At 35.2% G+C, this 25,631-nt stretch overlaps 1 protein-coding gene across 1 annotated transcript in view; it reads left to right on the top strand.

Moving 5' to 3' along the window:
• Nucleotides 1–25,631, top strand: part of SCFD2 (sec1 family domain containing 2) — a 454,457-nt gene that overhangs the window by 216,402 nt on the left and 212,424 nt on the right. The gene's annotated exons all lie outside the window — the stretch shown is intronic.

Genomic DNA, 25,631 nt, shown 5'->3' on the forward strand with positions numbered 1-25,631 from the left:
AATTAAACAATAGTGTTCCATAACATACATATACCACAGTTTATTAAGTCATTCCCCAATTGAAGGACATTCACTTAATTTCCAATTCTTTGCCACCACAAATAGGGCTGCTATGAATACTTTTGTAAAAGTGATGGTTTTTACCCTTTTTCATAATCTCTTCAGGGTATATAGACTCAGTAGTGATATTGCTGGATCAAAGGGTATGCACATTTTTGTTGTCCTTTTAAACCCCTCTATTTCTTTTTTTTTAACTTTTAATTTATTTTTTATTCTCATTTTGTACAAATTTTTTTTACATTAATAAAATATTCTTGTTTACAAGTAAACAAAATACCCCTCCTCCCCCATGAATATAGATAGACTTGTTTGGGTGAAAAAAGTAAAGGGGAGAGAAAAAAATAAAATAAAAAAATAATAATAATAATAATTGTAGGTATGGCCAGGTGGCGCAATAGACGAAGCAACAGCCTTGGAGCCACGAGCACCCGAGTCCACATCCAGCCTCGTAAACCCAATAATCACCCAGCCTTGTGACATGCAAGCCACCGGTTCCCCACTGCCCTGCAAAAACCAAAAAAAAAAGAAAGAAAAAAAGACCCAAAATAAAATAAAATAGTAATAATAGTAGGGGTGGCTGGGTGGCAGACAGAGCATTGGCCCTTGAGCCAGGAGCACCCAGGTCCAAATGCGGCCCCAGACACCCAAAGATCACCCTGCTATGTGGCCCCAGGCAGGCCACCCAGCCCCACTTGCCCTGCACCCTCCCCCAAATAATCATAACAAAAAATGTGCTTGAGTCTTTGTTCCAACACCAACAACTCTGTCATGGGTGGATCTCATTCTTTATGATAAGTCCATCACAAAAGTTATTTCCATATTTTTCCACCATTGCCATTGCTGATTGCAACTCCCCCCTTTCTTATTTCTCCACTACCATGTACTCTATTTTCTCTCTCCTTTCACTATGACTCTGCTGTAGGGTCTCTGAGTGGCACAGCAGACAGATCCCTGGTCCTGGGGCCAAGAAGCCCTGGGCCCCCATACCACCCCTTAGGCCCAGAATCCACCTGGCCCTGTGGTCCTGGGCAGGCCTTCCATTCCCAGCCCCTTGCAAGAAGTAAGAAAGAAAATGTGTTCTATCTGGCCACTCTCCCCCCACATGGTCCATCCTCTCCTCCTTTATTCACATCCCCACCCCTTCCCCCTGCTCCCCCCTCCTTCTTACTCCAGATGTCTATACCCCATTGAGTATATATGCTGTTTCCTCTCCTAGCCATCTCTGATGAGAGCAAAGGTTCCCTCATTCCCCTTGCCTCCCCCCTTCCATATCATTGCGATAGCTCATTGTAATAAAAAAAAAATCTTATGTGAAATATCTTGGACTATTCCCCCCTCTCCTTTTTCTTTCTCCCATTCCATTTCCCTTTTTTCTATTGACTCCATTTTTACACCATATTTTATCTTTGAATTCAGCTTTCTCCTGTGCTTCCACTATAAAAGCTCTCTCTACCTGCTCTATTAACTGAGAAGGTTCATATGAGTATTATCAGTGTCATTTTTCTATGCAGGAATACATGCAGTTCATCCTCATTAAGTCCCTCATATTTCCCCCCTCTCCTCCAATCTCCATGCATCACCTGAGTCCTGTATCTGAAGATCAAACCTGTTCAGCTCTGGCCATTCCAAAAGGAACATTTGAAATTCCCCTGGTTCATTGAAAGTCCATCTTTTTCCCTGGAAGAAGACATTCAGCCTTGCTGGGTAGTTCATTCTTGTCTGCATTCTAAGCTCTCTTGCCTTCCGGTATATTGTATTCCAAGCCCTACGAGCTTCCAATGTAGCTGCTGCTAAGTCCTGTGTGATCCTGACTGCAGCTCCACGATATTTGAACTGTGTCCTTCTGGCTGCTTGTAATATTTTCTCTTTGACTTGGGAGTTCTGGAACTTGGCTATAATATTCCTAGGGGTTGGTTTTTTGGGATCTCTTTCTCTGGGGGATCAGTGGATTCTGTCCATTTCTATTTTGCCCTCTGCTTCTAGAATATCAGGGCAATTTTCCTGTAGTAATTCTTTGAAAATGATGTCAAGGCTCTTTTCCTGATCATGACTTTCAGGTATTGCAATAATTTTTTAAATTATCTTTCCTAAGTCTGTTTTCCATATCAGTTGTTTTTGCAATGAGATATTTCACATTTTCTTCTAATTTTTCATTTTTTTGTAAACCCCTCTATTTCTAATAATAGTCCTGTAAGTAGTCTTCCTTTTGTCTGGGGCCATATCTCATTTCAGATGTCAAATACTCATTTGATTCAGTCTTGAACTATATCCTATATGTGCAGGTGTGTATGTATGTGTGTGTGTGTACACAAACACAGAAGCAGTCAGTATACCAAATAATGTGATTGTGTTAATGCCTAGTACTGAAGAAATAAGGCTAGAATCTGAATGGACCAAGAAAAAAAAATTGAAAGCCATGAGTCTTTAGTGACACGGACACTCCTCTCTTCATCCTTAAAAGGGTTCCAGAATAAGTTCTGGACACAATGGGGAAGGCCCTGGCCTTGTCTGAAACCCACAAAATAACTTCCTTTATGACAGAATCCCTGAGCATAAGAAGGCCCCAGGGCTTGAAGTTTAATTTTCTTTATGGTCTTGGACATTAACTATTTCCGATATTATAATAAAGACTCATTAGAGCAAGGAATGGACTGGTGTTCAGACAGATCTCCAGGGGATTTGTTTAAGCATTACTTTTCTTGACTGTACGCAAATCTTGGTTTTTCTACACCATCTCAAATGCTTATAGCGACACATTTTACAAAGGAAAGAAGAAATGTTTCTTCTGGGAATTTTTCTAGATGAAAGTTCAATATAATGAAAAGTTCAAAATCGCAAATATCGTGGTCCTCTTTGCAGCTTAACAAAGGCTCTTCCAAACAAAAAAGACAGATGGTGAGCCATCCTTATTAATTCTAAGACCAATAGGACACATCCTTCATAGACCAGAGCTAGAGAGATTTGAAATGAAAACAAGTTCCCTACATATCACCTCTTTCATTCTTTCCCCATTTCTCCTAAGATTATCTGAATGGAAGCCCAAGGTATAACCCTCTTCCCCTCCAAGGCCTTGGTTTTCTCCAAAGCAGTGAATTGATTTCAGATCCAGAGCAGGTTTTGGTTTACAGAATTCTGAGGCTCTCTCAAATGGAATGAAGAGGCTGTTTTTGGTATAATTCTTAAGCCAGAGGGAATTTGTTTTTGCTGTTATTATCATTATTGGTAATAATAGTATTATCAACAATGAATAACAATAGCTATCATTTATTTAGAGCTTTAAGGGTGGCAGAATTCTTATGAACTTATATGATCCTTATTATTATTAATTATGCATAAAAATGCTTTCTGTGCACAATTAGAATTAAGTCCCTTCCAGATTTTCTTTGGCAACTATTTCTCTCCTTGTGAACTCCCACCTCTAGGTATGATGGACTGGGTATAAGGAGACCTATGTTTTAGTCCCAGATCTGCCACTAACTAGATAAGTAAGCCAGGGCAAATTATGGCACACAGAAGGCATTTTGTTCCTTCAGAGTCTAGGTATATTTCTCCGAAAATTTTAACATTCTCTTGTGTCCAGTTTAATTTTTCCAAAGCAGGTATGGGTTGAGAAACATGAGTGATTTTTCAACAGCTTTCTTCCCATTGTTTTTTAGGCATAATTTCTTATCACCTTCACTTCACATGGTTTTGTTTAGAGTGAGTGGTATTATTGCCTTATATTGTCTTATAAAAGTGCTGTAGTTATGCTTCCCTTTTTGAAGGAGAATATTAAAACCAATTCATCCTGCTAAAAAATAGAAATAATAAATATGTCATGAGAAAATGCAGATTTTCAAGGAAAAGATCAGCCAAAATTCATATCTTGTAATCCTTATAAAAACTCAAAAAGAATTTATTAAGTATAGTTTAATGGTTAGAACCCCCAGGCTTTGATTTGAGAAGAGCTAGGCTTGAATCTCACCTAGTTAACTCCTAATAAGTTACTTAATTTAGAGTCTTGATTTTCTCATCTGCATGATGAGAAAATGTTTTATGAGCATCAAATGAAATTGCATATATAAAACCTTTTGTAAATCTTAATGTGCTATATGCACAGGAGTTTTTTTTTATTATTAATTACAAGGCACTCTGAGAATAGGGATCTTGAAGGAGCTCACATTGACCAATATGACTTTTTGCTAGGTCAGTAGGCTTAAGGTCATGTGAGAGAGAGGGTATGAACATTTAGGGGATTCTGAAAGGGGTGGGGGCAAAGGAATTGAAGTGACTTCTGATACAACCTCCTCCATGACATAGGTATGGGGAGGGTGTAGAGATGGAATGTTATTTAAAGAGCAAATAGGTTCTTTAAAAGGTTAATAGATGCCAGATTGGATAATATAGCCTATAACATAGTATTATATCTTATTCAGTATTTTGTTCCAAAACCCTTCCTACCATACCACAGGTATAGTCCAATTTTATCTTCCAAAGTTTTTCTTGTATCTTTGAGGATAACTTTAAAAAATCTATTAAGCTACAACTGTTTTCTCTCTTTTTTTCTTTCTTTCTTTTTTTTTTTTAGGTTTTTTGCAAGGCAAATGGGGTTAAGTGGCTTGCCCAAGGCCACACAGCTAGGTAATTATTAAGTGTCTGAGACCAGATTTGAACCCAGGTACTCCTGACTCCAAGGCCAGTGCTTTATCCACTACGCCACCTAGCTGCCCCTACAACTGTTCTCAAAGTGACTTTATTCTATTTGTGGGTAACAGAAAATTGGTTGAATTGGAGACTGGCAAATCTGCCATGTTGCTTAGATTGTTGTACAGTCATTTTGGTCATGTCCCTATTTGGTCCGTGACCTCATTTGGGATCTTCTTAGCTAAGGTGCTGGAATGGTTTGTCATTTTCTTCTCCAACTCATTTTACAGATGAGGAACTGAGACCAGCAGGGTTAAGTGACTTGCTCAGGGTCACACAGCTGATATATGTCTGAGTTTGTATTTGAAGTCAGGAAGAAGAGTCTTCTTGACTCCAGACTCAGTGCCACCTAACTGCCCAACATTACATATATCGTATCCTTGAAAAACCATCCCAAAAGTCTAAGTTTGAGTCTACCAGTCTTTGTGTAACCTGAGATATTTTATTTCATTTCTCATTTTTCTCATCCCTAAAAGAAATAATAACTAACACTAATTATCTTACAGAGTTCTTATGATTATCAAATGAGATAATGTGAAAAATCTTTATTTCAAAGTGCTGAGGACAAAATTTAATTCCTTCCTTTTAGTATAATTGTGCTGAACAGTAGTACAATATGTTGTGTACAATATATCACGTGTGCATCAGCTTGTTGTCTATGTTTCTTTGTTAAAAAATACTGAATACTATATAATAAAAAAGTAAGCCTGATATAAGTTATCCATATTTTTCTGGTTTTTGAGTTTCATTCTTCTGGCATTAGTAAGCTAAAAACATCTTATTTCAAAAAACATGTGATGCATTTTGAACAGCTTGTACTAATCCTTACTGCAGAATATCATCACATAATGAAAACATCCTGATATTTCCCTCCAGTCCCATGTTAGATATCATAGGGTTATCCAGCAGAGAATACATATACATACACACACACACACACACACACACACACACACACACACACACATAAACACACATATATGGGAAGGAGATGTAAGAGATTAATCATGGCAGAGTGGGAGAAGGTATATTATTTACAAAATTTTCTAGCACATAATATTTTCCTACTTTTTATATCACATTTATTGGGATTATACTTGTGCTTCTCACTCCATTTTTCATTTTTTTAAATAAAACTTTGTGATACTTAAAAAGGCAAGAATTAGATAAAATTTCAGACTAAACATTCCTTTAATCAATAAGGATACAAAGTAGCCCCCTTTCATGAATTCCTAGAAACTAAAGCATATTATGCACATTTGAGAATTATGTGAGAATATTGATGACCAGAGTTGAAAATTTTCTGTCATAGACAAATGAGTTATAATAACATGTAAACACAGTATTCAGTATTTTGATGCCAAATCATGACAAAAGAAAGTTCAGTTATGAATGTTACATGTATATTGTGAACTCTTTCCTCGCACGCTTTACTTTTAGGTGATTATCAGCTACTTGTTGACAGAGGATGAAAAAAAGAACTGATAATTTCTTTTTTCAGAGTCAAAACTCCCATTGTGTTTTACATCCAGTTCTCTTTGATGAAGCATGAATTAATAAACCAGTAGGCTGATATAAACAGGTAAAAGAATGATGCTTTTACTGTGCAATCATATTCTAAGATCAAGTACTTCAGAAACATTAATAGAACTAATTCAGTTAAGCCTTACTTACTGAGTTACTTACTCAGAGGAAAATCATTGATTTTAATCTTCCATGTGTGATCTACCAATTTGGAGATTTCACTCCACCATCTTCTTTTGACTTCTGACTTTTGAACTGTTTCTCTTTTTTCTGATCAGTATGGGACAGTGCCAAAAGAAAAGAAATCCACATTTAAGTTTCATTGCCCTAATGACCTGTTGGGGGTATGAACTGGGCCACTCATCTTTGCTGGTCAGGATATAGTGCTGATAAGGTCAGGGTCATGCCTGTGAGGGCTACAACAACCACTTAGGTTTGACCCCCCAAAAAACTATGCTTGTGCAAAGCTACTTCTCAGCCCTAGCTCATGATGTATTATGTGTTAGTGGCTACAAAGGGAATCAGAGAAGATGGGAATTTTTTAAAGGGAAATATTAGTCAAGTATGGGTTAAACTCAATGGCCTCGATCACTCTTCCAACTCTGATATCATGTGACTATAAAAGCATTAATGCAACTATCACTACTTTTGGGCAAAGGACTCTTAAACCATAGATCTCCTTTTGATGGTGGATTCAGCAGCCATAACATAGGGAAAGTTATACTGAGAAAAAAGAGTCACCTGTATTTTTTTAAATAAAGATGAAGAGAAAAAAACAACAGTGACTGGGCAACTCTGAGGAGCTTTATCTTGTGACATGGCACAATGAGATTATGTTCCATTGGCTTTCAGGTCATTTGATCTGGCTTTTTACTGACACATTTACTAAGAGATTCTTCTACAGTGAGGGTAGCCCATGATCTATAGATAGAGAATAGAATCAGGAAAATATTGGAGTTAAAATGAGTTTTTGTTTTTTAACAATGAATTGTTAGGTATCATTGAAAGTACTATCCTTTCCCAAATAGAGTCAAGCCTGATGTTCTTCTCAAGTTTACTTCTGGATCCAGTTCAGAATCATCCATTTGTGATCCCTATTCATTGCTAGCAGGGCAGCTAGGTGGCATGTGGATAGAGTGCCAGACCTGGAGTCAGGAAGACTCATCTTTGTGAAGTTCAAATCTGGCCTCAGATACTTACTAGCTATATGACCTTGGATAAATCACTTAACCTTGTCTAGTGTGAGATGATGAGGGCCTGCACTAGGGTGTTTTTGGTGTCAGAGGATGTAAGGAGACATATATGAGAAATGTTAAAATGGTCAAAATGACAAAACTTGATACCTGATTGGATATAGCAAGGGAAAGAGAGTGGGAAGTCAAGGATATTGTGAGCCTGGGTGACTGAGAGGACAGTGTCACCCTTGATAGTAATAAGGAAGATAAGAGTCTTGGGCAAAAGATAACAAGTTCAATTAGGGACATATTGAGTTTAAAATGTTTACAGGATATCTAATTCAAGAAGTCAATTTAGATATGTAAGACAGGAGAGAAATTGTTGTTCAGTCATGTCCAACTTTTCATGATCCCATTTGAGGTTTTCTTGGCAAAGATACTAGAGCAGTATCTCAGTAAGAAAACAGGCAAACAAGGTGAAGTGATTTGCCCAGGGTCACACAGCTATTAAGTGTCTGAAACTAGATTTGAATTCAGAGAGATAGCTTCCTGAATCCAGACCAGGCACTCTATTCACTGTACCACATAACTGTCCCACGGAAGAGAAATTAGGGCTGGAAAAATAAATCTAAGAGTCATCCACTTATAGATAATTGAATCCATGGAAATAGATGAGAATAAGAAGTAAATTAATTCTGCTACTTGCTCACTGTGTGATTTGGGAAGCATAACATTTTTCTGATTGTAACTTTGTTTTCTAAAATCTTTAAAAAGGGATTATATTACCTCCTTCACAGGATTGTTTTGAACATTGAGATAATGCATGGGAAGCACTTTGCTAACCTTAGAATGGTATATATATATATATATATATATATATATATATATATATATATATATATGTATATATGCTAACATTTGAAAGGGGAAGATAGTATGTTTAACATACTATCTTCCCCTTTCAAATGTTAGTTCCTAATAGTAGGTTTTGCTCATTTTTGTATCCTTAGAGATTAGATGCTAGGTACATAATAAATGCTTAATAAACTCTCACTCTTATATCATCTCATTTTATGTGTCTTCTAGTTAAAATTGGGAGATTTGGAACACAAAACTTATAGTCATTCTAAATAGATCAATCGATTGATCCTTTGACGTGTCTTTCTTTAGTTATACTAGATTATATCTTATTTTAATGTAATTTAAATCTATCTCTCATCTTTCTACTATTTGACTTTAAAGCAATTTTCATATCAGAATCTACCAGTATGAAAAAAAGTATTATTCAGAAGACTGTTTACATACCAATAACCATTCCAATAGCCAGACTAGACTTGTATCTCATGAACCATAAATGTTTCTTCTATGAGTAATTTCCTGTGTGTCAAAAGAAAGCATTAAGTCCTCCCATGTAGTAGGCCTTAGCATCTACTGAAGACCCTTTACTTAAGTTAGAAAATTAAAAAACACCAAAGTGTTAGGTTGGGATTGGGGAGAGGGAGGGAGAGAAAGAGAGGCAGACAGACAGAGGCAGAGAGTTAAGAGTCAATCTGAAAACTCTTGATCCTGCTATGTATGTGGTTGTGGTGAGGGTGCTAGTTGAATAATTGGGGATCTCAGAACAGAAGACTGCAATGCTTCATTTCATTTCAGACTACATCCTCTGTTCTGGTTATCATCTGATACAATTTGAGAGCTGTTGTGAGACAGAAAAATGAAATGGAGACACAGGATCTATCCATAGCTCTTTTCCAAGTTTCTTCAATTTAATCCTTTAAGAAAAAAAGTAGTCAAGAGAAGAAAAGCATAGCAAATATTTTACCATATAGAAAAATACCATAATACCTTATACCCATTCTATGCGAGCCATTCAGTATGAACTCTGTAAGACATTTTCTTTCTCTACTTCAGTATTTGAAATAATGCCAGACAAATGCTACTTCTCCCATATTTAATCAAACAGCTATGAGCTTACAAGGTTAATTCTGAAACACAAATTTAGGAAGACAGGAAGAAGGAAAGTATTGATGCTATGCTCAACTTTTTAAATATTTTTGATACTTTAATGAAAACTTCTAACCCTTAACAAAATAACAACAAAATACTTTTATCATGACATGTTTTTAAAAAAATTTTTTTTATCCCAAACTGTGGAAATGAAAGCACTTCTACAAGGGCCAGAACCTAGCTGAAATAAAACAGAAAACAGAAGTAAAGCCCAAAATGCAAATTCTATGAACTTTGATGTTGTGCAGGTCAGGGCTAGGGCAGTACATTGTTCCACAGGGATTCACATATATTTCATAGACTCCTAGTACTAGAAGAGACCTTAGACAACATTTCTTTACCACCACCACTACCCCACATTGACTTTACAGATGACAAGCCATAGCCTTCATGAAAGGAAGTAATAAGGACATAAACTACATTGGTCACCAAATGCAAATTAGAATCTAGTTCCCCTGATTCCTAGCTTCCCCCTTTTTGAAGCTACCTTAGCCTGACTCAGATTCAAATTTTCTTCTCACTTTTGCAAATTAAACCATCAGATTTCCTTTACCAGCCTAGTTTTATTAAAAATTTATAATCTAGGGGCTGCTGGCAAAGTGGATAGAGCACTGGCCCTGGAGTCAGGAGTACCTGAATTCAAGTCCGGCCTCAGACACTTAATAATTACCTAGCTGTGTGGCCTTGGGCAAGCCACTTAACCCCATTGCCTTGCAAAAACTAAAAAAAAAAATAATAATTTATAATCTAGACCTTCTGAGTTATTGCTAGCTAATTCAATCAAGATCTGATAAATGTCACTATCCATCATGGATGGAGGATGAGCTATATTGTATTATTAAATTTACCAGGTAAATAGAAGGTTCCTTTATATTTTATAAATAGATTACCAAGTCTTAAATAAGTACTTTAGGATATTCTAACACTACATCTAAGGGTAGGTATTGTTTCATTGTTTCTTTGTCTAGTACTATGCTGTGTGGCAGCTCTTCATAAATTCATTTTTTTTGTCCTGTTGAAGATAATTGAATAATTCTTTGACAATACCTAAGAGATTTCTGGATTTTAGAATGCTTTTTTTCATCATCATATATATAAATTATCATTGAATATACTGAGATAAGCATTATTAGAATCCTGGTTCCTAGCATGCCAGATAACAGAACATCATTACTGGCAACATTTTCTCTGCCCTGTTGATCCCCCTTTAGTTTATTTGTTACATCATTTATCAATTTATTATTTATTATTACCTAATCTTTAGGAACTTTTCAACTTCTTTCTTAAATTTATCTATGCAACTATTATGATCATTTCCACAGAACGTTGTATAAAACTTTGCATGTTTTCCTCCTCTATCAAGCAGGTATCTTATTTTGTTTTTAAAATCATCTTGTTTATGGAGAGATGGTGGTTATAGAGAAAAGTTCTAGAAACTATCAGTTCATTTAGTATAGGGTTGGAATGAATGAATGACTTAAATTTTGTTTCAGTCTTTTATGATCTATTTAGGAAAAGGACAGGTATAATGACCCAATAGTGGCTTGGAAACACTGGTTTATAATTTTCTTATATTCTATAGGGAGAATTAGCTATTTTATTTATTTATTTTAGTAATTAATAAATTCCATTTTATTTAATTGTTATTTAATTCCATTTCATCCATTCATTCATTTAAAATTTTGGACTACTAATGTACTCTTGTAAAGGAAGAGTGATATAGTCAATAGATAGCCAGTCATTGGAGTTAGGAATACCTGGGTTCAAAACTTGCCTCTGACATACTGGGCAAGTCACCTATATTCTCAGGAAGTTCAATAAGTCATAGATTATATATTGAGTTTAGTACCAAGAGTTTGCCACAAATTAAGAGTAATCTATAATTGTTTGTAATTTGTGGCAAACAACTAAATTCTTCACTCCATAATAGATAGCATGTTTCATCATCAACCATATGGGAACATAAATGGTCATTGTAATGATCCTCATCCTTACAACTTTGTTTTTCTGATGTCATAAAATTGTTCTGGTTCTGCTCATTTCTTTCTTCATTAGTTTGTGAAAATCCTCAAAATAGTTCATTTTAAAATATTGATAAATTGGGGTGGCTAGGTGGCACAGTGGATAGAGCACCAGCCCTGGAGTCAGGAGTACCTGAGTTCAAATCCGGCCTCAGACACTTAATAATTACCTATGTAGCCTTGGGCAAGCCACTTAACCCCATTTGCCTTGCAAAAACCTAAATAAAATAAAATAAAATAAAATAAAATATTGATAAATTATTCTGTTAATGCTCACTTTACTCTGCATCAGTTGATATATATCCTTCTATATATTTCTGTAGTTATTTTTTTTTAGGTTTTGTTTTGTAGTTATTTCTTACAGTATAATATTATTCCATTGTGTTCTTCTACCTATTTTTTTTTTACAATTTTGCAAGGCAAATGGGGTTAAGTGGCTTGCCCAAGGCCACACAGCTAGGTAATTAAGTGTCTGAGGCCGGATTTGAACCCAGGTACTCCTGACTCCAGGGCCCGTGCTCTATCCACTGTGCCACCTAGCCGCCCCTCTTCTACCTATTTTTATAATGTGTTTGTATCAATCATTTTTATCCTTTAATACAGAAAGCAAAGTGATTTGAGGTTACCTCTCCATATTTAGCTAGTAAGAAAACCTTTAAATCACAGCACTTAGGGCGGCTAGGTGGCGCAGTGGATAGAGCACGGGCCCTGGAGTCAGGAGTACCTGGGTTCAAATCCGGCCTCAGACACTTAATAATTACCTAGCTGTGTGGCCTTGGGCAAGCCACTTAACCCCATTTGCCTTGCAAAAAAAAAAACCTAAAAAAAATCACAGCACTTAATTATCTCTTCACTGAAAATGTAAGCTTCATTTAGCAAGTTTTGAAAGAGATCATGTCAATTCAAGTGGTTGAGGGAGGTCAGAACTATATTTTTTCTTCCCATGTTAAAATCAACATGGTGATTAAAAGTTTTATTCTTTGGATGAATGTCTTATGATTTCCAAAGCATTGGATGGGACCATATTCAAATGCATATAACAGTGATACATTGCAATATAAATTATATGTTTTTCCTATGAAGGTTTCTTTTTTGTCTTGGTAGAAAGCAGTCCTTCCATAGAACGTTCTTTCATAATGTTTTAAAGTCTCTCCACTCCTTTTTTCTCCCATCCAAACTAGAAATCTACAATAAAGGTAATATCAAACTGTGTGGGGCTTTTTTTTTTAATTGTCCAATTCTTGCAGTTTTGAAAACATTACCCCCTTGGAGAAATATAAACTAAAGGATTTACTTTTGGAGAGAAAAATAGTAAGTTACATTAATTGGAAGATACATATGAGATGTAGTCTTTTACTAGTGATGATGTGATTGTGATAAAATGGAATTAAAAGTACCATATTTCACAACCAGACACTTCAAAGGTGACCTCTCTTCTAGTAATCCTTCTTTCTGTTTTATGTCACAGGTCACCTTAGTAGTGTTTACAAAACCTATAGCAAAAGCACTCAGATAGGATTTTAGGCAGTATAATTTTTGAGCTGTCCTAAGTTTAAATGAACTGACATTTTACAGAACAATACTTCATAATTAACTTCCATTTAGAAATCAGATACATAAATGTGTTTCTGATAGATTAAATTACAGTTTTATAAGATGTTAGCCAGAGACTCAGTTACTCAGGAGTATACTGTCTAGTATAGCCAAAATTGATCATATCAAAGAAAGCATATACTTGAATAATTTTTAAAAATTTTATATTCCAAATCTCTTGCTCATAGTCTTTCTTGAACCAGCATTCTTCTTTGTTTCATAAAATATCTAATTCGCATTTTTTAAACATATCTGCTAACTTTCCTTTATAGCTAAGGATATTTCTTCATTTTTATTTTTAAGTTTTTTTATTTTACTTTTTTATTGTAATTTCTCTCTCTCCCATTTCTATCTTATGTCTTTCCCTCCTACTTTCTCCCATTGGAAGGAAAGAAGAAAGGAAAGAAAGCAGAAAGCAAGGAAGGAAAAAAGAAAATAAAGAAGGAAAGAGGAGGAAAGGAAGCCCTTTTAAGTTACATAACCAAGGGTGGCTAGGTGGTGCAGTAGATAAAGCACCAGCCCTGGAGTCAGGAGTACCTGGGTTCAAATTCAGTCTCAGACACTTAATAATTACCTAGCTGTGTGGCCTTGGGTAAGCCACTTAACCCCATTTGCCTTGCAAAAACCTAAAACAATAATAATAATAATAATAATAATACATAACCAAGGAAAACAGATATTTTTTTTTTTGGCTTTTCAAGGAAATGGGGTTAAGTGATCTGCCCAAGGTTACACAGCTAAGTAAGTATTAAGTATCTGAGGTCAAATTTGAACTCAGGTCCTTCTTGCTCCGGCCACCTAATTGTCCCCTAATAATATGCTTAATAAATAAATGTGTGTTCCTTTCCCCTTCCCCAAAGACTTACCTTGTTTGATATTAGATGCTTTCCTTCTATTTGTTCCATTATAATTATATTTTTTTCTATGGTTTTTTTTTGTTGGTAATTAGTGAAGAAATAAATTGATAATTTGAGTACATGTGTTGTTTCAGTCAGACTGGTATCCCCTTATCTTTGAACATGTCATTGGTCTACCTTGCTTTATACCTTTCTACAGTATGTAATATGATCATCTTTTCTTTTTTTTTGCAAGACAATGAGGTTGAGTGACTTGCCCAAGGTCACACAGTTAGGTAATTATTAAGTGTTTGTGTCTGGATATGAACTCAGGCCCTCCTGACTCTAGGGTCAGTGCTCTATCCATTGTGCTATCTAATTACCCCAGGAAAATAGATTCTTACATTATCAGTGTAGAGCATTTCTCAAACAGTATTCCATGGAACCTTGGGGTTTTGTAGAGAAAAAGGGTATAATGGATACTTACATACATTACTCTTGCTGTATATTGGGATACCCAATGTGCATACGTGTGTGTGTGTGTACCGGCCCTGGAGTCAGGAGTACCTGAGTTCAAATCTGGCCTCAGACACTTAATAATTACCTAGCTGTGTGGCCTTGGGCAAGCCACTGAACCCCCATTGCCTTGCAAAAAATCTAAAAAAAAAAAAAAAGAATCAAATGCCCTAAGTTTCTTGTCATTCTCCATTCTCCTTTGGGAGAGTTGTACAAAATAATTAGTGTCTCTTTATATCATCTTTGGAGAGCGAGACTGGATTAGGATGGTTTTTTAAATTATACTTTTGGTCCAACAACTTCTTAAAATCAGGAAATTTAGAGAGAAGGAAGCAAATGCATTGTATAGCCAATATTTTTTTTAAAGATAAGCTATTGCATATAACAGCATTCTCAGTTATAAAAATCCTCAGGCAGCATTGTCTAGTGCATAGAGATCTGGCTCTGAACTAGGCAAAATCTGGGTTCAAATTATACTTTTAAAACATAGTGAATAGAATACATTTTCTACTTAGTTTCCTCATCTGTAAAAGGGATATTGGACTCAGTGGTTTCCAAGGTTCCTTTCAGTTCCTAACCTATGTTTATAGGGTTATGTTGATAATATTTTTCAAATGATTGGATCACAAAGTAGAAATTGTTTTAACCACAATAAGAACTTTCAATTAATAGTGTTTAATATTTGGGATAAAATTGATCTACAAATACAAAGCTTTTTTCCCCCAGCCTTGTGTTATTTAGATTATCATTAAATACTTGGCAAGGGACAGTAGTGACTAGAAAAACTAGATGTCTTCCAGACAAATACTGACTGTGTGTCACCTGAGAAAAACACTTAGGTTTTCAGTGTACCAGGCAAATTCTGACCAAAAGTTCCAAAACAGTTGCTGATTAGCATTGGTAGAGAGAATTTCCACAGTGGGAGTTGCTTAGTCAAATGATCAAAATGACATAATATATGTAAAATATTTAGCACAGTGTCTAGAAAATAATAAGTTCTTAAATGTTTTCCTTACCTGTTGTAGTTCCAAGCTAGAAACAAAAAAATGAGCATTTAAAGTTATTTTAAAAATTATATTCACAAGCTTCCACCAAAGTTTTGTTTATAGAAAATGCAGTTTATCTGCTGTAAGACAGGCTCACTTCTGGTTTCAGAGTCTTTCAGAGACCTTTCCCAAAAAGGATCTCTACTTAGAAACAATTCCTCTCATTCTGGAGCAATCCATAGAATTTTTAGAACCACCCAGAATTCATTTCAAAAATCTCTACTTGAATTTCTGCCTTTCATTTTTGAGCAACCTTTCTAATCCTGGTCCCTGAATAAAATTCCCTAACTTTTCTGATAGGAATTTCCAGTGACATATGGTTTCTGACATTAAGTGCATGGACTCAGCCTGTGTAAAGTCAGAAACCAAAATCTTTTTCTCCCTGGATGACTTTCCCTGCCCAGCACCTGCCTCTATAATTCCCATCCCTTATCAAACTCTCCACTCTGAACACTGTGACTGCAATTGTTTCTATCCCAAATGACCGCATTCATAGGGAATTGTCTCTAGGTTATCCTTTCTACTCCAACAAACCTCTCTGACACCAGCTCATATCCTCTCTTAAAATCTTTCCTGCAGATTGTCTTTTTTTTTTTGTCCTCCAAACTAGCCTTCTGTTGCGTTTGTGAATTGGGTCAGTTGTATTTTAGAAAGATTTGTTACTATGTATGATTTCAATATAAAAATTCCTTTTTATTGTTTTTGTTTATTTTTGTTTCATTGCCAAAATAGTTTTCACTTGTGTATTCTTTTTCTGACTGACTTCCAGTAGAATTTCAGATAAAAAGCACAGATGGTTGGGAAGTGTTCAAGCCCAAAGAACTGAATTTTGCAATGTTCCATAGGTCCAACAAAATCTCACTTGCCACCCAGTATTCACAACTTTTGACAAATCTTCAAATGTTTTTATGATTCTTTTTTTTTTATAAGTGAGACATACAGCCTTTACAGATTTTGTTGTATTAGCATAATTCCAAAACAAAGCTTTGGAAATGAGCCCTGGAGTCTCATCTTTAGAAGAAGTAAAATATATTGGCAGAATTTTTGGAATTAATTCTCTCTTAATAGTATAGTGTGTTTTTGACATATAGAGAGCAAATAGTATACAGAGAAACCACATTTTGTAATTTTTGTGTATAAATAAGTCATAAATGATAACAGACTAAAATGTTCTCTGAATTAATGAATGGTAATATTCAGGCCCAATATAAATTCCAGATTTCATGAAAGTTATATAACAATTCTGTAGGCAATATTCACTTGAATATGATTATAATGATCTACTGTGCTGTAGTTCCTTAAAATTTGTTTTGGTGTTGTGTCAGACCTGTTTCTAGTAACTTATATAGTACAGAAAACAAATACTTTTATCTTATTTAATAGGAATTGTTTCATGACAAATGCATTATCATTTGTCCCTGAAACCCTAAGAGAACTTATTTCTTCTAGTTTGAATTTTTAAAAAAAATATTTTCTATTGAGAAAAATCAGACTGTTGTTTCTATGTTTACTTCTTAAGTTGACATTGTTGTTACTTTAGTCCTGTTTCTTGAAAGATATCAAATTTAGATAATTCTTAATGAATTCTAATTTTAGTTCTTATTAAATTCATCAACTGAGTAATCTATATTTTAATTTAAGCAAATTGACCGGCCCCTATTTACCAAATAGTTGTACTATTGAGAAATTAAAACCTTACAACAGAAATAATACCTACTCAGTGCTTTAAGTACTTTATAAATATTATCTCATTTGATCCTCACAACAACTCTGTGAGGTAGGTACTATTATTATTACCATTTTATCGTTAAAGAAACTGAGGCAGAAATTAAGTAATTTGTCCAAGGTCACACAGCTAGTAAATATCTGAGGCTGGATTTGAATTCCGGTCTTCCTGATAGACTTAGTGGAAAGACTCTATCTACTTTGCCACCTCACTGCCTTAAAAACTTAACAAATAAGAAGGTGAGATTTTTCAGTTTTTAAAGAAAGTAATCATCAAAAATTCACATCTTGCTCTCACAATGATAGTATGAAACAGCTGTCTGCCGCTGTTAAAAATCTTCATTACAAAAGTGGAGAATTTACTACTTAGACTGATTATTATTTTATTAAGAAGACTTTGTTCATTGAAAAATGCTAAGACAAGTGGATGCCTGAAATACTTTTTCAAGTGGAAATTTTGTTATTCACTGAGTTAGCATTAGAAATTAAGTGGTTTGATTTCTCACTTATTAAATATCTAATCCTGAACAGATAACTAGCAAAAATAGTACTGTGAGCATTTCCTCAATGTTATAAATATTTATTTAACAATGTCCATGCATGTTTGTATTTTCAAGCACTCTTATAATCCTTAACTTCACATTGTATTAACTATTATAACCCCAAGAGAATGATTTGTACTATAATATCAATGACTTTATTCCCCAGTGGCATGTTTATTTTGAGGTTTTTGAAAACTGGATGTTGGCATATCTTCTTAAAGAACCAAAAATAATTCTTTGAGGTTAAATTAGAATTTCCCACACCCCCTCTCTGTCTTATTGTATTACAAACATTAAATGATAGCCCTCTTCCTTTTCCTTCAACATTCAAAGAGAAAGGGGCTTTAGAACTGAATTGCCTTATTATTCCCTAAGAGCCTATAGGATTATTTACAGTCACAAAGGAGCCCAGATTTATCACAGATACACTCCAGCAGTGAACTCAAAAGGGCAACAGATCAACTAGTGACCAAAAATATGCAAAGAGAAACATCCATAAGTTCTATTTATCCATCTCATGGCTGCACAGAATGATAGTGACAAACTCGAGTGGCTGGAAGAGGGCTTCTTACCAGAGGACCAAGCACAAGTACAAATAAACTGACTCAAAGCCTTCAGTAGGAAGAATACCTTAATAAAGATGGAAGCCCAGAACTCTGAGGACATCCCAGAGAGAATGAAAATGTTCCTTGCTCTAACAAGGAGAAAAGCGATGTCCGAGAAAGACTGAAATAGCATCAGTATCCTTGTAAGGGACAGGCATATTGTGGGATAAGAAAAGCATAGAATTCTGACTGTGGACAGATATTGACCAATTCCCCCAAATTCAGATACATGTGGAAACCCAAGACTTGATCACAAGTACTGAGAGAGCATCTGGAAGAAATGAAGCTAGAGATTAATAACGGAATTACAAGAAATTAAAAATGGAATTACAATGGAATGAGAGCTTTGGAGAAAAGAATTTAATGGAGAAGAAATAGCTTAGAAAAGAAGGTAGAAAATCTACCCAAGTTGCAGAACCCTTAAATATCAGAATATTAGAACCTAAGGGCAAAGTGAAAATACAGTGATCATGTCCTGAAAAAAAAAAACAATCTTAAAGTGAAAACTCCCAGAAATGTCAGGGTCAAAATTCATAAATTCCATGTCAAGGTAAAATACTGGAAATAGCCAGAAATAAAAAGTCTAAGGAACCATATTTAGAATCACATTAGACCTGGCAGTTCCTGCTACAAAGGAAAGAAATCTTGGAATATACTATACCGAAAAGCAAAAGATAAAAGATTATTATAACATGAACAAAAGGTCAGATTGGAGAATAAACATCTTGTGTTTACAGGTCAGTTTGGAGACCAGCCAGTCTGGAGCCAAAGATTGATGGTTGGGAGGCATGAAACATAAGATCACTTGGATAAGATTGGGGATAAGGTTGGGAATATAGATTGTGAAGAATCTTGATTTCTAGAGTAAGTAAGGAGTTTGATTTCTCCCCCCCCCCTCCTCCTGGGAATGGGAAGCCCTTAGACAACTTAGACCAGGATAGTGGCTTGATGAATATTATGTTATTAATAGATAATTCTGTTGATATTATACAATTATATAACTTTTCTACATTTCTGTATTGTCTGCTGAACTTTGCATGTCCTCTGTGGTTTCCAGAAAACTTCCCCCAAAACTCCTATTTAATTTTTATACCTACCCACAATATATCAAAAACCATGATGAGGAAAATTGCAATGTAGTCTAGCAGATGATAAAATACAAAAATAGCACATACAACACAATATAACTCAAACTGTCACTGTGATGCCTAGTGATATTTCAATTAATGCTTCCAGCACCTTGGTTATTAAAGTTAGAAATAATCTTGGATGTATGGGCAGTTGTTTCAGGTTGTGGATGCTAAGTGCTGGCCTGCCTACAGGGTTTTCCCACTCTCCTGGTTTGGTTTCCCAACAGACATAAGTAGCTGAATGAATTCCAGGAGTAGTTTTCCCTGCATGTTGACCTGGACCCTTTCCCTAACTCCTTGAAAGATGCCTGTGCCTGTAAGTACAGGGATTCAGGAAGCCAGAACTACCCCCAATATGCTCTGTGCTTTGGGGATTTTGCTTTGATCCTAGATGGTTTAAGTGAAATATTATTTATAGTAGGGTTTGTTATATAATAGTTGATGCATGTTAAAACATAAGATTGAGCTACTTAAGAATTTAAGTATTAAAATAGTTTCACCTGTGTCCTACTTCGTGGACCCCAAGGATCATGCATAAATAAGACATCAGCATGTAGCTCTTGAATGAATTAAAGAATATTTAAATATTGGGATGGGGGAGGAGCTATTTTTTACATTCTTAAAACACTTCCCTCATGAAGGTGCTATTTTACAAAAAGAAAAAAATTCACTGACATAACTTTTTGCCAAAAATACCAGTTTTACACCTTATTGTGCCATATTTTGGAGTGGGAGTGACTCTAGATTCTTTAAGGCTCTACTAAAATAGCACAAGCTATGGAAGTTTCTACCATGCTAGTTGTCAAGTCTAGTACCATTAATAAGATGTCAGACCCAACTTAGAGAAGTATAGAGAGTTTCATTTGACCACTGATTAATGAACTAGTTACCTCTGCCAACTTTTGAAATAAAGAAAAATATGAAATGACTCTCAGTCTTGGGTGGCCCACTTCACTACTACAGAAATAGCGACATATTATTGGAAGAGGAAAAGAGACAAGAGTATGGAGAAAATGACACAAATTGGATCAGAAGGGAAGGAAAGATGACTAACAGGAGAGTATTAGAAAGGAAGTGGGAGTGAGAGAACAGGGAAAGATCATTTTCTGCATTGTGAACAAATAATTGGAATCTGTATGGAGATTCACAGGCACACTAGCAAGACCATATCTCTCCCTCAGAGTTCTTGGGATTTCTCTGAGGAGTCCGGTGATTCTTCCTTAATGCTCTAGGCTCCAGCCTCAACCATTGTGTTTACAAGATGATTAGTTGGGAATCAGTTTAGTCAACCAGCCTTAAGTAACTTTTAGAAAGCCATATTTACTACCATATTATAGTAAGAACAGTTGGTACAAAACTTTCCTTCCTGCACCCCACCTCATCCCTGGCCAGTCTATGACATATTCTCTCCTACAAGTACAGAGTGCAGGAGAAAATGGATTCTTGAGGTTGTAGTATATGATTTTCAGGACCCCATTTGAGATTTTCTTGGCAAAAATACTGAAATGGTTTGATGTTTCCTTTTCCAACTCATTTTACATTCGAAGAAACAGGTTTGAATAACTTTCCTAATATTCACAGTAAATGTTGGAGGCCAGATTTGAACTCAGGAAGATGAATCTTCCTGATTCTAGGCCCCTACCTGCTCCTAAAACAGAGACCTATCAGGAGTAGGATTTGAATCCGTCTCTCCAAATGAAGACCAGAAGACTTATGGCAGCAGAAACTTGAGCTTGAGACTGGTACCATATACCTTTCAACCATCCCCATTTCTACATGTATCGATTCTTTTGCTTGAATACTTATAGAGATATGAATATTTGTCCAGTGCAGATAATGGCACCAGTTGATCCATGGATGTTGATTAGAAATTGATATGAAAAAGAAAAGGCCAATATCTTCCCAATCATCCAAAATGCATAAGATCTTCCTCTGGTTAAAGGGCTCAGCCCCAAACTGAAGTCTTCTTTTCCTTTTCCCCTTCCCTATATCCTTTCCTGTTCATCTCCTCTCCTTCCTTTTTCCCATCCCTCCTTCTCCCCTACCTTTTCAGTTTTCCCTTCCTCTTCTCCTAACCCATGGCAATTCTTCTTTAGGAATTTGCTGAAACACTCTTTTTCCTAGCTTCCCACTCACTGGATATATCCAATTTAAGGATGCTTTTCTACAAGATTAAAAGGTCATAATGAATTTCCTTAGCTAATTGAAACAAAAATTCCCTTCTGGCATACTTTCATTCAGTGATTTTCAAAGACTGTGCTTAGTGTAAAGTCTATAATTAAAGTTAATTGTTTGCCTGAGTATTTTATCACTTACTTTACTAGGGTGACTTGAATGTTTTATTTAGCAACTTCACTCTTATAATTCATCTTTCTTCATTAGAAGAATTGGTAAGATCAAGTTGGCAGATTATTTTTGATATCATAAAGTATATTTTGCAAAGATAGTTTCCCCCAAGTTTTTCATAGGTTGGTAGAGCTTCTAATATATTTATTGGGGCACAAAACTACTTCCTTATCTCCTTAGAAAAGCAGCATAGTTCATAGAATGAAAGTTGAAACCCTTGAATTATTTATTTATTCAACAAAGTAAAAAGAAGAAAGGGAAGCTGAGCTTAAAATGAAAAAGATATGGGTTATCTCATTGTCAAACTCAAATTTCCAAACAAATTGGGCCTTTCCAAAAGTTGTCAGAAGACCAAAGGATATCTTCTCCATTTTAAAACAGATTAATTTCTGATATAAATGCAGGATCCTTTTTAATATCAAAAATTATAAAATTAAAGCTTTGTTACATATTTGAATTAAAAAATAATCCAAGATCCACTTTCTTGGATGTCTTTTGGCACATTTGTTCACTTCATTTGGCTTAGAAGGATAAAAATAATAATAAAACCTGAAATTTGACCAATCTAACCCAAAAGCCATCTTTTATAAAACCAAAGAAAACTGATACTATAGTTACTTAAAAATCTGTCTAGTTTAGCATTTACATTTTTGAAAGATAGGAGCTTAAATAGCTTTTCTTTTACCAATACACAGAAATTTCTGGTTCTCACACAAGAAATTCTTAAATAAAATTTTATTTTGCTTTTTTTTTAGATTTTTTTTTTCAAGGCAATGGGGTAAGTGGCTTGCCCAAGGCCACATGGCTAGGTAATTATTAGTGTCTGAGGTCAGATTTGAACTCAAGTACTCCTGACTCTTAGGCTGGTGCTCTATCCACTGCGCCACCTAGCCACCCCTTTATTTTGCTTTTGTTCCAAATGTTCAATGAGATCTCTTTGAATTTTTTTAATGAAGTCCAGTTACTCATGCATTCAACTAATATCAAGTTCCCTTATCAAAGCTTGACAGATTCTGCTTTTCTCCTTTGCTTCAAAACTAATTTAACAATTGTTTGAATAGGCATAAAAATTATGTGACTGATTGTACTTATATTGTTAATCTTTTAATGGTATTAATTTCATTATTCATTATTCATTAATTTAATTAATTTGGTATTTAGTTTTGGGGGTTGGGTTTTGATTTGGCATGGAGTTGGGAATTAATTGGTATGGATTTTTAAACAACACTCCTTACTAATGTAGATAGGTAACAAAAATGCAACTTAATGTTCTTAGAGAATTGTCCTGGACATTGAGCACTAGTTTGTATTACTTGAATCTCTAGGACATCCCTGGGAGGAACCTGGCTCTTTATTTGTTACCACACTAAGCTATTTCTCAATATTTAGGATGACATTTTCCATTTCTTCACTGAAGCCCTACTCAGATACTCCATAGCGTCATAGAACTGACTCTTGATTCACTAAGGAGAGAGCACAGATACTACTAAGTTAGAAAGGCTTCCACTTTCATTCCTGTCTTCTAAAACCTGTCATCCAAGCACCATCCATCTCGTCTAACTTCAGAGTCTTATTATGACAAGTTAGCTATTAGGTAATGGAATTGTTTTGAGGAGGAGGAAAAGGAAGCAGATAGCAGCTTCTGAGAACTCTATTTAAAAGTAGAAGGATCATCATCTAATAGTAGAGAGTTCCCACATGAATGCAATCATGAATTATTTTTATTAGTTCATTATAAATTTAATATTAAACATTTTTTAATATAGATCTGGAAATTCATTTGTTTTGGAAACCTTTGGAAAGAAAACTCCCTCAACCAATATATTATATCAACTGATCTACAGATTATAATCTCAAGAGACTTTTTTGGAGTAGGGAGAAATGAAATGACTTGCCCAAGGACAATATAGCTAGTATATGTTAGAGTCTTAACTTTATCCAAGGTTTTCTTGACCTGAAGCCAGCTCTGTATTTACTTCTAGTAAACCTTGTATTATAACTATTTGTGTTTAAATAAATTAATTTCTACATATGAACATTTCAGTTACTCCTAATTTTTTAATCAGAATTTGTCATCATTTTCATTCTTTTGTTCCTGTAAAGTCAGTGTTAGTATGTGCTCTCATCTGTCAGTGTTGCTTTTTTTTTGTATTTACATGTCATAAAGATATTGTAATAGGCTTCCTACAGTTTTATTTGCAATAAGAAATCTTAATGCCACCAATTCAATCAACTCTTACCCTCTTGTTTGAACCAGATTGTTTCTTTCTTTTTTTTTTTTTTTTTGCAAATTCAAATTTTTGTTTTGTTTTGTTTTTTGCAAGGCAAATGGGGTTAGGTAGCTTGCCAAAGGCCACACAGCTAGATGATTATTAAGTGCCTGAAACCGGATTTGAACCCAGGTACTCCCGACTCCAGGGCCGGTGCTTTATCCACTGTGCCACCTAGCTGCCCCTTGCAAATTCAAATGATGAAGCTGTGAATGCTGTTCTTTCTTGGTTTTGAGCACACTTTGAGGATACATAAAATCAGGATTATATTTAAGTATACTTTTAGTTACAATATGCTTTTTTCTTTATCTTCAACCAAAAATGGCCTTTTAAAAAACTATTTGAGGACCCTGGACATTAATTTAATATCTTCATCTCACTTTCCTCTTTGTAAATTGGAAAAAAAATTGGAGCAGATGATATTTAAGTCTCCTTCTTGGTCTAAAACTGTAAATATGAGAAAGATAATATCACTTATTAATATTTCTAAAAATAAAAATCCTTTGAATTTGTCCTTACTTATAGTGGATGGAGAGTGACTATTGTGAGCTAAAGAAAGTGGAAATTCAATGTAAAATTGAAATTGGGAATGAAATTTAGACATAAATGTCTCAGTGGGCCAGATGGAGATGGCTAGCAATCAATTACTAATGTGGAAATGGAGTTTAGTAGAATGATATGGACTGGGGTGACTAGGTGAAGCAGTGAATAGAACACCGGCCCTGGAGTCAGGAGTACCTGAGTTCAAATCCGGCTTCAGGCACTTAGTAATCACCTAGCTATGTGGCCTTGGGCAAGTCACTTAACCCCATTGCCTTGCAAAAACTTAAAAAAAAGAATTATATGGACTCTATACATAGATTTAGGAGTCATCTTTCTAGAGATGATCACTAAACCACAATAAGAACTTACAAAGTCATCAAGAAAATATATATTACATATAAATATTATATTAAGATTATTATATATTCTAATATGACATATATAACATTTTATATTTAATATTAGATTATATATTTTATACATATAGAGAGAAAAAGGAGGAGGGGGCCCAGGACAGCATGTGAGAGAACCCCCATACACAGTAAGTAGGACATGAAAGGTGATCTAACAAAGAACTCTGAAAAGGAATATCAGTGTATTTGAGAAGAGTAGCAAGAGAAAATTCTTTGAAGGAAGGAAGGGAGAGAAGGAGGGAGAGAGGGAGGAAGAAAAGAAAGAAAGAAAAAAGGGAAGGAAGTGGGAAGAAAAAGAATATTAAGCATCTTTTTTATGCCAACCACTGTGCTAGGTGCTGGCAATACAAATACAAAAGAGAAATAGGGAGAGACAACATATATATAGAGGAGTGGTGCCCAAGAAAGGGAGGTTTATTCCAAGGAGTCACAGGAAAAATGAGGGGAACTATGAGTCAGTTGATTGGAAAGTTAATTGATCCTTTCTAAAGCAATCCTACTTGCATGAAAAGATGGGGGGGAGAGAAGGAGATGGTATAGAGAGAAGTAGAGCATATATGAAAGATCAGACAGATGTCAAGCTGACTGGGGTAGAT

The sequence above is a fragment of the Macrotis lagotis genome, chromosome 3, assembly GCF_037893015.1.
Source record: "Macrotis lagotis isolate mMagLag1 chromosome 3, bilby.v1.9.chrom.fasta, whole genome shotgun sequence".
In the NCBI taxonomy this organism is placed as follows: Eukaryota; Metazoa; Chordata; class Mammalia; order Peramelemorphia; family Peramelidae; genus Macrotis; species Macrotis lagotis.